This window comes from Oryctolagus cuniculus, chromosome 15 (genome assembly GCF_051225735.1).
Source record: "Oryctolagus cuniculus isolate XC-2025 breed Fujian yellow rabbit chromosome 15, ASM5122573v1, whole genome shotgun sequence".
NCBI classification, from domain to species: Eukaryota; Metazoa; Chordata; class Mammalia; order Lagomorpha; family Leporidae; genus Oryctolagus; species Oryctolagus cuniculus.
This window is the reverse complement of record NC_142881.1, coordinates 48,858,423-48,871,410: the sequence shown is the minus strand read 5'-3', so window position 1 is coordinate 48,871,410 and position 12,988 is coordinate 48,858,423.

Genomic DNA, 12,988 nt, shown 5'->3' with positions numbered 1-12,988 from the left:
CTGTTACATGGTATTTATACCAACCTTTATAAATTTTTTCTTTCATATATAGAAAATTATGGGCAGAGAAGTTTGAAATAGTCTCCAAACCCGCAGATTGATGTGTTGTTTCATAACAGAAAACCTTTAGGAGCGCTGCCAAAATTAGACATAAAGTTCAAAGAAAAAACAAAAAGCAGAACTCAAAGGATATTTTGCAATTTCCATGTCTATGCTTTTGTAACAAAGAAGACAAAATTGCAACAAAAATTAGAAGAAAAAAATGGCTTTTGTTCCCTCTTGCCTGAAGCCATTGGTTTGAAAATTGAGCTTTGAAGTAGATGCTTTAATAAGCATATATTGAAATTAAAGAAAAAATGTATTACACAATTTCTTTCTAATTGAAGTATATTTCATAAAAAGTGACATACTTTACAATAAGCTTAAAAGTCAGATGAACTCTACATTAATTTGAGTAATTTTCCCTCCTGGTTTTAATACATAATAAACAGGTTAACAATAAAATCTTCAAAGGTGATTTCTAAAGGAATGATTTGCTTTAAGTTGTAAAAATAATAAAAATGGCTTTCCTTGGCTCCTATAAACGCAGAGGCAAGAGATATTCCTAACACATAGCAATTTTTGAATTTTCCTTGGAGGCAAGAATGACTTATCATGGTGCTCACCTGTCAAGCACACATGAAACCCTAAACTGATAGTTAATAGTGAGAGAGAGGCAAAGAAATTCAACCAGAAAAACTGCAAAGCAGGACAAATGATCCTACTTCTGGATCTTCTACTCATTATTTAGGTACAAACATTTCTGAGTCACTGCACCTCTCCTGGCTAAATATGGAGGTTAAATGAAACAACTTCTAGGATCCCTTCTGGTAACAACAAAAGTTAATGAGCAATTTAATTACAAAATTCAAGCATGCAAGAAATGTAATTTCTGATTTTGCTGTATTGAACTTCGTATTTTATGCCCATTCTTCCTGTTGTGACTTACGGCAATTCCAGGTAAAATGGTTTAGGTTAAGTTTAAATGCATTTCCTAAAGTCGTTTTCCTTCCTCCTCTTCCTTGTTCCTGGGATGACATCTGCTTGTCAGATGTGTACCTACTTATCTGATCAAATCTTGGTGTTCACAAGAGGCACTATCTGCTCAATGTATACATCCACTGGTACATTGTTTTCCTTTGACACCCTCTCCATTGCTACTCTCTGAAATATCCGAGTCCTGATCTACAGAGCTCCCTCTCATCACAACTTTATAATACGTATAGATCCTCCAGTTTTCTTCTCGTCTGACATAGCAAGCATCTTGGGAACACGAGAAGATTTAGCAGCTACCTCCCTCACTCCATTCTGGGAACAGGAGCGCTGTTGTTGGCTGTCTCATCTTAGCTACAGCTAATTTTCATGTATCTCACTAGTGAATGCCCATACAGCTGCTTGGAAAGCAGCAGAAACATCTGTTCGTATCTCAGATTCTGTCACCCATCTGACTGTTGTATTGTTTCTCCTCACCAGCGTGAGAATACAATTGGAGCACTGAGAAGGCTAAAAATTTCCTTCAGAGAAATGTGTCAGCATCTTAATTCAGTATTCTGCTTCCTTTTTACTCTCCCCTGACTTATAGAATAGTTTTTAATTTCACTTATTTGTGTGTTTGAGAAGGAAGAAGGCCATAGAATCAGAGTAGATATTCTTCTCCACTTAAGTACTAAAGCAGAACCTTAGCCCATGATGTTCAAACTTCATAAACATTTTTCCTTGTAACTATCACTATATTCCAAAAGCTATTGTCATTTTGTATCTCCACAAATTTTTTTCACTTTGTCCTGAGGTTATTTACATTGAGTGGTTGGGTTTTGCTTCATGGACTCCAGGAAGTCTAAATGCAGAAAGAATGAGCACACTGAAGCATACCAGCTAATAAGTAAAACTATTTTCCTTCAGATAATTTGCAGTTATTTCCTTTGACTCAGTTTTTCAAAGTGTAACGCTTCTAGTTAAGGAATATTATTTAGCCTGAAGTGGTGAAAGAACAATTTGGTGTGTGTGTGTGTTGGGAAGTTCTGTGGGTATTTAGCTCTCTCCATATAACATCAATTTTTCATTTACATGGCCTTGGAAGTATGCAAAGGAAGACAGAAATGGCATGGATTACTTTATATTAAACATCTGCTGAAGTAGTCTGGTTCACAAACTGAGGAAAACATTCAGGAAAATGTAACATTTGGGTGCTAAAATTTTGCCTTTCAATACATAATGTCAGAAATAACTCCTAACAATCCTTTATAGCTCAGCTGGTTATCAAGGACTTTATTCATGATTCTACAAATGTGATCATTACAGAAAATCTATACCCAATGCGGCTTGAGAGATGGAAAACATTGTAAAATGCTGCTGCTAAATCTTCAAGTAAGCTGTAAATTATTCATAAACCATCAGATATTAAAAGTCTCTCACATTATACGATTGTTACAAATACTTTAATATAGGGAAAACTTTTTTTCTGTTTTGTAATTGAGTTTTTCTTTCATGTTTCATTATATTGGTTTGTTGTTAGTGGTAAGAGATGGTGATTCCCTAAAGGAATAGCCTTTCACCACGTACTAGGAATTAGAAACAATTGAAAGAACATGATAGTAGACAAAATAAGTTCATTATAAAATGAAAAAGATTTTGAGAGGAATGAAAAGGACTTTGGTTTTGCATAAATAAACCTTGATTTCTTGTCACTTGATATTAGAAATTCCAGTAACATTTCTCAAACATTTCAGAAGACACATAGTCATTACTACTAGGATACTTGATTGGCAGATTATAATATTATAACTAATGAGTCAGATGAGTTATACATAAATGCTAATAAGAGAGTTAATTTTGATATAATTTGGAACAGAAGAAATAAAAGAATATGAACATATTCCTATCACAAACAAGAATCGTACACTTTAAGTGATAACCTTAGTCCATTTTCTGTTGCTATAGGGTGAATAATATAGATTGCATAATTTATTAAGAATAAAAACTTATTTGGCTCATGGTTATGACGGCTAGGGTGTCAAGACCAGGAAGGCACACCTGGTGAGTTCCTTCTTGCTAGTAGGGGCCCTCTGCAGAGTCCTGTGGCAGTTGAGGGCATCACATAGTGAGACAGAGCAAGTTTGGTAACTTGGGTGTCTCTCTTACAAAACCTCTAATATGTTCCTGCGACTTTACCCTCATGGTTGCATTTCATCATCATTAGCTTTCAGAGGCCCTATTGTGAAATTTCAGTACCATCTGAATTTGGGAATTTAATTTCAAAATGAGTTTTGGAGGAGACAAAATGATGACTATAGAATAGTTTGAATATTATTAATTAAATAATTTTAGTTTTATTAAATGATAATTTTTCATTCCTGAAATAATGAAAAATACAATAGTTTCTAGATGCTCAGTTAATATTTTAAATTAAAAAATAGTTTAATTGAAAAGAAAACAGATTGCAAATATTCTTCTGGCTTCAGCCTGGCCCAACTCTAATTGCTCTAGCAATTTAGGGATTTCAGTTCAACTTATCTCTCTCTCTCCCTCTCCTTGTGTGTGTGTCTCACCCTTTCTGTATTCTTATGCTTTTCAAATAAATAAATCTCTTAAAAATTAATATTCCTGTATTTGTGAAGGTTGTTGACTGGTATCTTTTGTTTTTGTGGACGTAGTAGTTCTGGTTGTTTTGTTATTAGCAATAAGGCTATAGGATAGGCGTTCGGCCTGAAGGTTAAGATGCCACTTGGGATACCCAAATTCTGTGCAGAAATAACTGGGTTGATTCCTGGCTCCAGCTCCAAATCTAGCTTCCTTCCAGTGTGCAGCAGGTGGATGGCTCAAGTACTTAGATCTCTACCACTCATGTGAAATACCTGAATTGAGTTCTCAGTTCCCAGCCTGACACAGATATGGCTTTTGTGGTATTTGGAGAATGAACTAGTGGATGAAGATCTCTCGTTGGGGCTGGCACCGTGGCGCAGTAGGTTAATTCTCCGCCTGCAGTGCTGTCATCCCATTTGGGTGCTGGTTCTAGTCCTGGCTGCTCCTCTTCCAGTCAAGCTCTCTGCTATGGCCTGGGAAAGCAATAGAAGATGGCTCAAATTCTTGGGCCCCTGCACCAGCATGGGAGACCAGGCAGAAGCACCTGGCTCCTGGCTTTAGATTGGCACAGCTCCAGCTGTTGCAGCCATCTGGGGAGTGAACCAATGGGAGGAAGACCTTTCTCTCTGTCTCTCTTTCTCTCACTGTCTATAACTCTACCTCTCAAATAAATAAGTAAAATCTTAAAAAAAATCTCTCTTTTTCTGTATTTGTCTGCCTCTGTCTCTGTCTGCCTCACAAAAAAATTAATATTTTATTTATTTATTTGAGAGGTAGAGTGACAGAGAGAGAGAGAGAGAAAGGTCAACCTTTTGTTGATTAAACTTCCCAAATGGCTGCAATGGCTGGAACTGAGTTGATCAGAAACCAGTAGCCAGGAGCTTCTTCTCAATCTCCCGCATGGGTGCAGGGGACGAAGTACTGGGCCATCTGCCACTGCTTTCCCAGGTCATAAGCAGAGCTGGATCAGGAGAGGAGTGGCTGGGACATGAACAGGTGCTCATAGGGAATGCTGCTGTTGCAGGCAGAGGCTTAGCCTACTACACCACGGTGCTGGCCCCAAAAGGTTTTTAAAATTAAAAAGAAAAGAAATAATATAATGAATCATATATAATGTTTCTGACATTTTGTTTTAGATTTCTTTATATGCTCACTTTTTAAACTACAAAAGTCTAGAAAAGTACAACTCTGGGTAATTGAGAAAGATTTCCTTAATTTTTTTCATCCTCTAAAGTCGGGATATATTTATTTTAAAAAGATTAATAGACACATAAAATTATACATATTTATAGGATACTACATTGTTTTATTATGTGTATACCTTGTATAATATCAAATCACAGTAAGTATATTTAGCCTTTTAAGTATTTGACACTTCTTAATAGTGCAAGCATATAGAATCCTATCTTCTAGTTTTTGTATTTATAGAGAAATATATAATAGATTAACATTATATATAGTAACTTTACTGTGCAATAGAATCTCAGACAACCTGTTTCTACCTAGCTATTACCTAGTACCTGTCAACCTTTTGGCATCCTTCCCTCCTTACTTTTATCCCCAGTCTCTGGTAGCCACTATTCTGTTTGGTAAGATCATATATATATATATATATATATATATATATATATATATATTGCACAAATAAGATCAGGTGCTATTTGTCCTTCTATGCGGGGCATGAGGGTGGCAAAAACAACGCACTCTGCTTCCAGGGTGCGGCTGACGCGAGGGATGTGAGCCTTCGCTACAACAGCGCTGTGGCGTGCTTGGCTCGGAGTCTCGGGCTGCAGCTTCGTGTCTTCTCCTCGCCGCCATGAACAAGAAGAAGAAGCCATTCCTGGACATGCCCGCCCCACTTGGCTACATGCCAGGGGGGCTACTGGCTTCACCACCTGGTCGGCCATTGGACCTGCGTGGGATGCCAACAACCCCATGGACAATCGCCATGCACCCCCTGGCAAGAGGACCGTTGAGGACCAGATGAAGAAGAACCAGGCTGCCGACGATGACAACGAGGACCTGAACGACACCAACTATGATGAGTTCAACGGCTATGCCAGCAGCCTCTTCTCCAGCAGGCCCTACAAGAAGGATGATGAGGAGGCAGACGCCATCTATGCAGCATTGGACAAGAAGATGGCGCCGAGAGGAAGTTAGACGGGTGGAGTCAGAGTTGTGTGCAAGAAACTTGATAGGGCACAGGCATCAGGGGAGATGACGTCAGCGCCTGGACCCTATGGAAACCAAGCACATGGTAGGGTGACCTTTAAAATGATTGGCTGGCTTCTCGTCCCCTCCCCTATAGCTTTGTGGTTTTTTGCTTTAAAAGAGGCTGACTGCACAATAATGAAGGAGTTCCTGCTTGACTCGATTCCCCGCAGCATCTGACTGTCTCCAGGATCAAGGGAGGCTGGGGAACGGGCCAGCGGCGCACTTACCTTTCCTCGGACCCAGTCCATCCTCGTTTGGGTGGACTAAGACTCTGCGCTTTTGTGCTTGGCTTATTTCTCTTAACATAGTCACCTGCATTTCCATCCATGTTGTTGCAAATGACAAGATTTCATCCTTTTTATGGAAAATAAGTGTATTTCATTGCATACATGCACCACATTTTCTTTATTGACCAGTTTGATGGACATTGAGATTGTTTTCATTTCCTGGCTATTGTTAATGGTGCTGCAATTTTGACAGATTTCATTTCCCTAGGAGTGGGATGTTGGCTCATATTGTAATTCTGCTTTTAGATTTTTGGGGACCCTCTGTACTCATTTCCACGATGAATATATTAATTAACATTGCCATCAACAGTTTGCAAGTAATTTCTTTTTCTCCACATTCTCACCAACACTTGTTATCTTTTGTCTTTTTCATAATAGCCAGTCTTGCTGGAGTGAAGACATATTTCCTTGTGGTTTTCATTTGCATTTCCCTGATGATTAGTGATGTTGAATGCTTTTTCATGCATCTTGCCATTTTTACAGCTTCCTTAGAGAAATGTCTAAATTTTTTTGTGGGAATGCTAAAATAATTATTCAGTTACAGAATATTTTGGAATCTTTATAGCCATTTACAGATCCCATGGTTTATAAATGACTTACATGAATATTTTAATTTGAATTTTTTATCAATCACAGGATTTATAGTATATATGTGTGTGGGTATGTTAGATTCTAATTTTCAGATGAGAAAATTCAGTCTTTTTTTGGAAATTGAATTTTTTTTTTTTTTTGGACAGGCAGAGTTAGACAGTGAGAGAGAGAGACAGAGAAAGGTCTTCCTTCCGTTGGTTCACCCTCCAAATGGCTCCTGTGGCTGGCGCGCTACAACAAGCGCTGCGCTGATCCAAAGCCAGGAGCCAGGCGCTTCCTCCTGGTCTCCCATGCAGGTGCAGGGCCCAAGCACTTGGGCCATCCTCCACTGCCCTCCTGGGCCACAGCAGAGAGCTGGACTGGAGGAGGAGCAACAGGAACTAGAACCCGGGGTGCTGGCGCCGCAGGCAGAGGATTAGCCTAGTGAGCCACGGCACTTGCCTAGAAATTGAATCTTAAAGTCATTAAATAAATTGCACATGTTACACAGCTAAAAAACTATAGTGCTATTATTTATACCTTGGATATCTGATATTAACTGTGAGTCAATCCATTTTTATACCAATAATTTAGTAGCAAATTCTTTTAGTAATTAGATGTCTATACCTCAGTTGGATCATTTGGGCACTGAAAATTTTGAGTTCAAAATTATGTTTCCTTAAGTTTTTAATGAAAAAGAATGTTCTAATCAGTTTAAGAAATTACTGATGATAGCATTTAATATCACCATGGAATCAAACAATTATGTCTATGGAAATATGAAATGTTAGAAAGTCCTATTTTAAATGTGAGGACAAAACAAGCCTGGTGCATGAAAAGTATCTTTGACAGTCCCAGATAATTTATTCTTCTACTACTGTAGGAGGAATCATTATCGGTTAGTGTACTAAATGGATCCCAGACAGAAAGAGTAAAAAAAAACTGTGCTAATCAATATTTGTGAAAGTATTAAAAAGACACACTTCAGAATAAATCATCATTAAATGTAGGCAACTTCCTAATAAGAAGTAATGAAAAAGTCTATTTTGGATTGGAAACTAAATCACAAGAGAATACAAGTTATGAACTCTGACTCTCTTCCTAAAGGCAGGCTAAGACAGAAGCCATTTATTTATAGCATCAATTATTAGGATACAAAAATCAGTCCTTTGAGAGTGCAATAGCAGTAAGACAATTAAGTGTTTTCCAGCAGACTCAATTATGGATAGTTTGTCCGCAAATACAGACACACACACACACACACACACACACACATATGGAGAGTTTTGAATTCTAAATATGGACAATAAAGAAGTTTAAATGTTTGAGGAGATAGATATGTTTCTCCTGATTGGACATTGCCCAATATAAATATGTATCAAAGCATCACATAGTGCTTCATAAATATGTACAATTGTGTATGCATATTAAATTTTAATTTCAAATATGGAATAAAGCAAATAAACAGTTGAAAATAATTGAAACAATTGTTAGGCATAATTTTAAATCAATATAAAAATGGAATGGATTCCAGAATCAAAGGGATAAGTAGAAATATAAGAAAAACATATAAGACTACTGGAACAAAATGAGCAGAGAAGACAAACAGAAGGATGCATTTGCTTCATTTTGATTACAAGGAGAAGGAAAAATTTGGGACAAAATTTCCTCTCTTGCTGAGATGCTGTCATTGTTTTTAAAGCAACAAAGTTCTACGGCACTTTTATTTGTCTCTGGAAAAGCAAATTAATGCTTCAGTTGACAAGTCCTCATTCTTATAAAAATGTATGTTTTATTGAAAAGTTTGGCAGGAGTCAGTCTCAATAGTTTCTATCCTTAGGGATAGCAGAGGTGAACTTCTCTCTCAATAGATATAGTCAGTGATGCTGAGAAGTTACAAGAAAGTGTCAGCTACCACAAGGACACTGCAGTTAATTTGAGCTCATGACAATATGACATTTCCTACGGTGAGAAGGAATTCAATCTAATGCGAAGAGAAAGGTTTTGGAATAAAACTAAGAAGAGAATGTGAGTTCTGCTTTTACCATGTGTTTTGTAATGTTACTTTCCTCTCAGTTGTACTAGGGGGATACTGACACCTCATTTAACTATAGTGAGTATGAATTGAAATAATCTGTATAAAAAGTGAACATGGTGGCTTGTATACAGTAGTACTTCAAGAAGTGGTAGCCATTATTCTGGCAAATTATTGGTGCACCATAGAGACTACTGATGCTGTCTATATAGTAAATTCTTTATATGTTTCATAATAGGTTTCTAAATGGAAAATAAATTTTATTGTAGTTTTAAGGTCATTTTCTCCTAGATACTGAATATTTGTTTGATGCAGTTTTTGTTTCTTGTTTAGCAAGTGGGAAAAAAAAAAAAAAAACATGGCTTCTGAGATTTTGTTTAGAAGGGCTACTGTTTATTTTCCATTGTCACAGGGCAGATCATCACTTGTCTGCAAGTCCTAAACTTCTGAGGCTAGAAGTGTCCCAGCAAGTTGAAATCCCAGTTATATGACATTAGGTTCAGCTTCCAATAGTTTATTGTTTCCTCCTTCTAGTTAATATCATTTAATGTTCCTAACACATGCAGTGGCGTCTGTGTGTGTGTCTGTGTAAATGCTTAGTTAACCAGTTAAATAACTTTGACTTATGTAGTGTGGATCTTGCTCCAAACGACAAACAAGATTCATATTACACTCTTTCTTTATGGAGCCTTACACAAGCATAGAGTGCCTCAGCTGTAGGCTTACCTCTCAGTGATTCACAGAAAACTAGGAAGCAGAGGATGTATGAGGTCCACACTTCACTATCAGTAGGTTATAATAACCTTTCTGGGATTTGGTCATGTTTTAATTGGTCTTCTAGTGCCATTATTATGTTAACTAAAATACTATTTACTCTTTCAAAAGTGTTCTGCTACAGTTTTATTTTTAAATTAAGAAAACCTGAGCATCATTGTTTTATAATGTGTTCTGTGAGTACCCATCTTAATTATTAAAATGTCAGATAAATCATTTCCCATTTGATATTTAGATAATATAATAGATATTCAGTTTATATCCAGTTCTGAAGACAAAGATATATTACCAAAATGAAATAAGAAGTTTTATGGTAGAAAAGGTATCAATACCTATCTCCCCCTTACCCCTTCTCTCTAATGGTTCAGTTTGGCAGATTTTCTCATTGGCAAGGAAATATCAGTAGTTTTGGGATATTAAATTTTCATAAAGCATGTGAAGAAAAGAAGAAATTTCATTATGCCTCTGATACTACTTTCTCTGGGTTATGTCAAAATTCTCAGATTATTTTTTACATTATGTTTAGGTTACATAGCTCCCCACAGTATCTGAATGGACTCGGAATGCATCAGTTCATGTTTCTGATAAGACACACAACAACCATTGGGTAGAATATTTCTTCTTTCACCAAGTTTATCGCTCTAACGAGCAGACAGTAAACTCTGGAGATATATTTGTTTTACCTTTTTAGATATAGTACCAGTTATCCTCAAATTTATTTGTGAGTTCTTTCTCAGAATGTAGTTGTATGTCCCTCTGTCAATCGTTGTTTGAGGTTCTGCCCTTAAAATATCTTTGCATGGCTGGTATCGTGGCATAACAGGTGAAGCTACTGCAACGCCAGCAGCCCATGTGGGTGCTAGTTTGAGTCCTTGCTGATACGCTCTGATCCAGGTCCCTGCTGATGCACCTGAGAAAGCAGGAGCTGACGGCCCAAGTGCTTGGGCCCCAGCCACTCATATGGGAGACTCACCTGGAATTCCTAGCTCCTGGCTTCAGCCTTGGCTACCCTCAACTGTTGGCAGCCATTTCAGAGGAGAAACAGCAAATGGAAGATCTCTCTGTCTCTGTTTTTGCCTGTCTTTAACTCTGCCTTTCAAATAAATAAATACATCCTTAAAAATCTTTTTGCAGTATAAGACTCATTTTTTCAGTAATAGTCCTCTAAATATTGTGATGAGTGAAATTTATTATGTTCCAAATATTTGTGTGTCCCCAAAATTCAGTATGCTGAAATTATTAATCCCAAGGTGATTTGATCCCTCGTGTATCCCAAATGTTTCAAGATAAATTAAAACATGTTACATTTCTTAGATGAGTCCTGATAGACTGCATAAAATCAGTAGCTGTTATTGTATTTTTCAGTTACTGGTTTAGAATGATCAATAGAAATACATCTCTTGCTTCTTTAGCTTGACATGTTGAGCCAGACTTGATTTTTCTCCCTTTGGACAAGGACTGGACATGGACTGGGAACGAGCTCTTCTTAGTTGTGACTGTAAGCCTATCTGCAGCTGTAACCCTCAGGAAGAAGTCAAAACTCTGATTGATACAATGAGAGGTGAGAAAAATTTATGTTCTTCATGTTTTTGTTAAGTGGATAGATCATCCCAATTTGAGTTTTAAGTATGCCTTATCACTGGACTTTCTGTGGTAAAATAATTTCTCTTTGTTAGTAAGCCAGATTGACTTTGTTGCTTGTTTCAATCGAGAGCATTGTAAATTCTTACAGAACTTGGAGTAGAAAGTGGGGCAATTAAAGGAGCTATTTAATTCCATTGAAAATTTTGAACTCAGTGAATAAAGGAGTAGAGTAGAAGGCAGGAAGAGAAAATACAAGCAATCAAACAAAAATTACCCAAAACTTTAATCTATAATATATGGAAATTGTCAGTCTTTAAAACAAAACAAAAAAAAATTTATTTGTTTGAAAGGCAGAATTACGGGGCGGGGGGAGGAAGGAAGGAGGGGTCTTTATTCGCTAGTTCACTCCCCAAATGGCAGCCATGGCTGGGGCTGGGCCATGAGCCAGGAGCTTCTTCTGGGTCTCCCTTGTAGGTGCAGTGGCCCAAGCACTTTGTCTATCTTCTGCTGCTTTCACAGGCACATGAGCAGGAAGCAGGATCAGAAGTAGAGCAGGCTGGACTCAAACTGTTGCCCATATTGATGCCAGCAATTTGGGCCTTGGCTTTAACCTGCTGTGCCATAGAACCAGCCCCAATTGTCAGTCTAAGTTGTGGTAGAAAAACAATTAAAATGAGATTGTTGGAGTGCGGATTTTATCTGAGACCTTGTGTCCAAGAAACCATATCATTTATAGCTTGATAAGAAACAATCAGGATATTAGAGTATTCTTGAAGAAACAAATAACTTTGTCTTAAAGTGGGTTTCTGAAAACAGATAAAACATAAAACACATTTTGCTAAGAGGAGCTTAGTTTATCCCTGTTTGCCGCCGCATCCCTCCCCACCCCCCTGCCAGTGTTTGATATTCCTGTAAATGTCAGGCCTGCTAGGGCATAGTGGGGAAAACTAAACTTCTGTACACTAAGCTGACATTAATAAGGGAATTGATGAAGAAGTGAAGAAGTTAGCAAAGACAAGGTTGGGACCAATGAAAAACCTTCCTGTCCTGTTCAAACCCCTCTTATTCATTATTCCATATCTGACAAAGAAAGCTGCAGTGGTCCATGTCATTTTGCATGTAGAAGCATCCTGGGGACAAGCAAGGATGTTTCCTGATAGAAACTGTTTAAAACAATGATGCTTTTTGTATGATGTCTTTTTACTTTAATTTTAATATCACATTAGTGTATTATTTTTCTTAATTGTTGAGTTTATTTTTAAATTTTGGGTCCATGAAAAGTATCTCTCTTATCACCTCCTTGTCGTGACCCTATATATCTTTTTTTTTTTTTTTTTTGGACAGGCAGAGTGGACAGTGAGAGAGAGAGACAGAGAAAAAGGTCTTCCTTTTGCCATTGGTTCACCCTCCAATGGCCGCCATGACCGGTGCACTGTGGCAGGTGCACCGCGCTGATCCAAAGCCAGGAGCCAGGTGCTTCTCCTGGTCTCCCATGGGGTGCAGGGCCCAAGCACTTTGGCCATCCTCCACTGTCTTCCTGGGCCATAGCAGAGAGCTAGCCTGGAAGAGGGGCAACCAGGACAGAATCCGGCGCCCCGACCGGGACTAGAACCCGGTGTGCCGGCGCCGCAGGCGGAGGATTAGCCTATTGAGCTGCAGCGCCAGCCGTGACCCTATATATCTTAATCTGAGTCAATTATTTTTTTAATTGCTGTGAAGTGAAGAACAAGTTAAAAAGTGGACTGGAATCTTTGATAGTTCTGTCAAGCCATTACATTAATCAATCTATACATCTTTCTTAGCTTCTTATTTCAAAATTTGCTTGTAAATGTTATGCAAAAATTGTACATATTTGTGAGTATCATGTGTTGCTTTACTGCATGTATACATTGATTAATGCTAA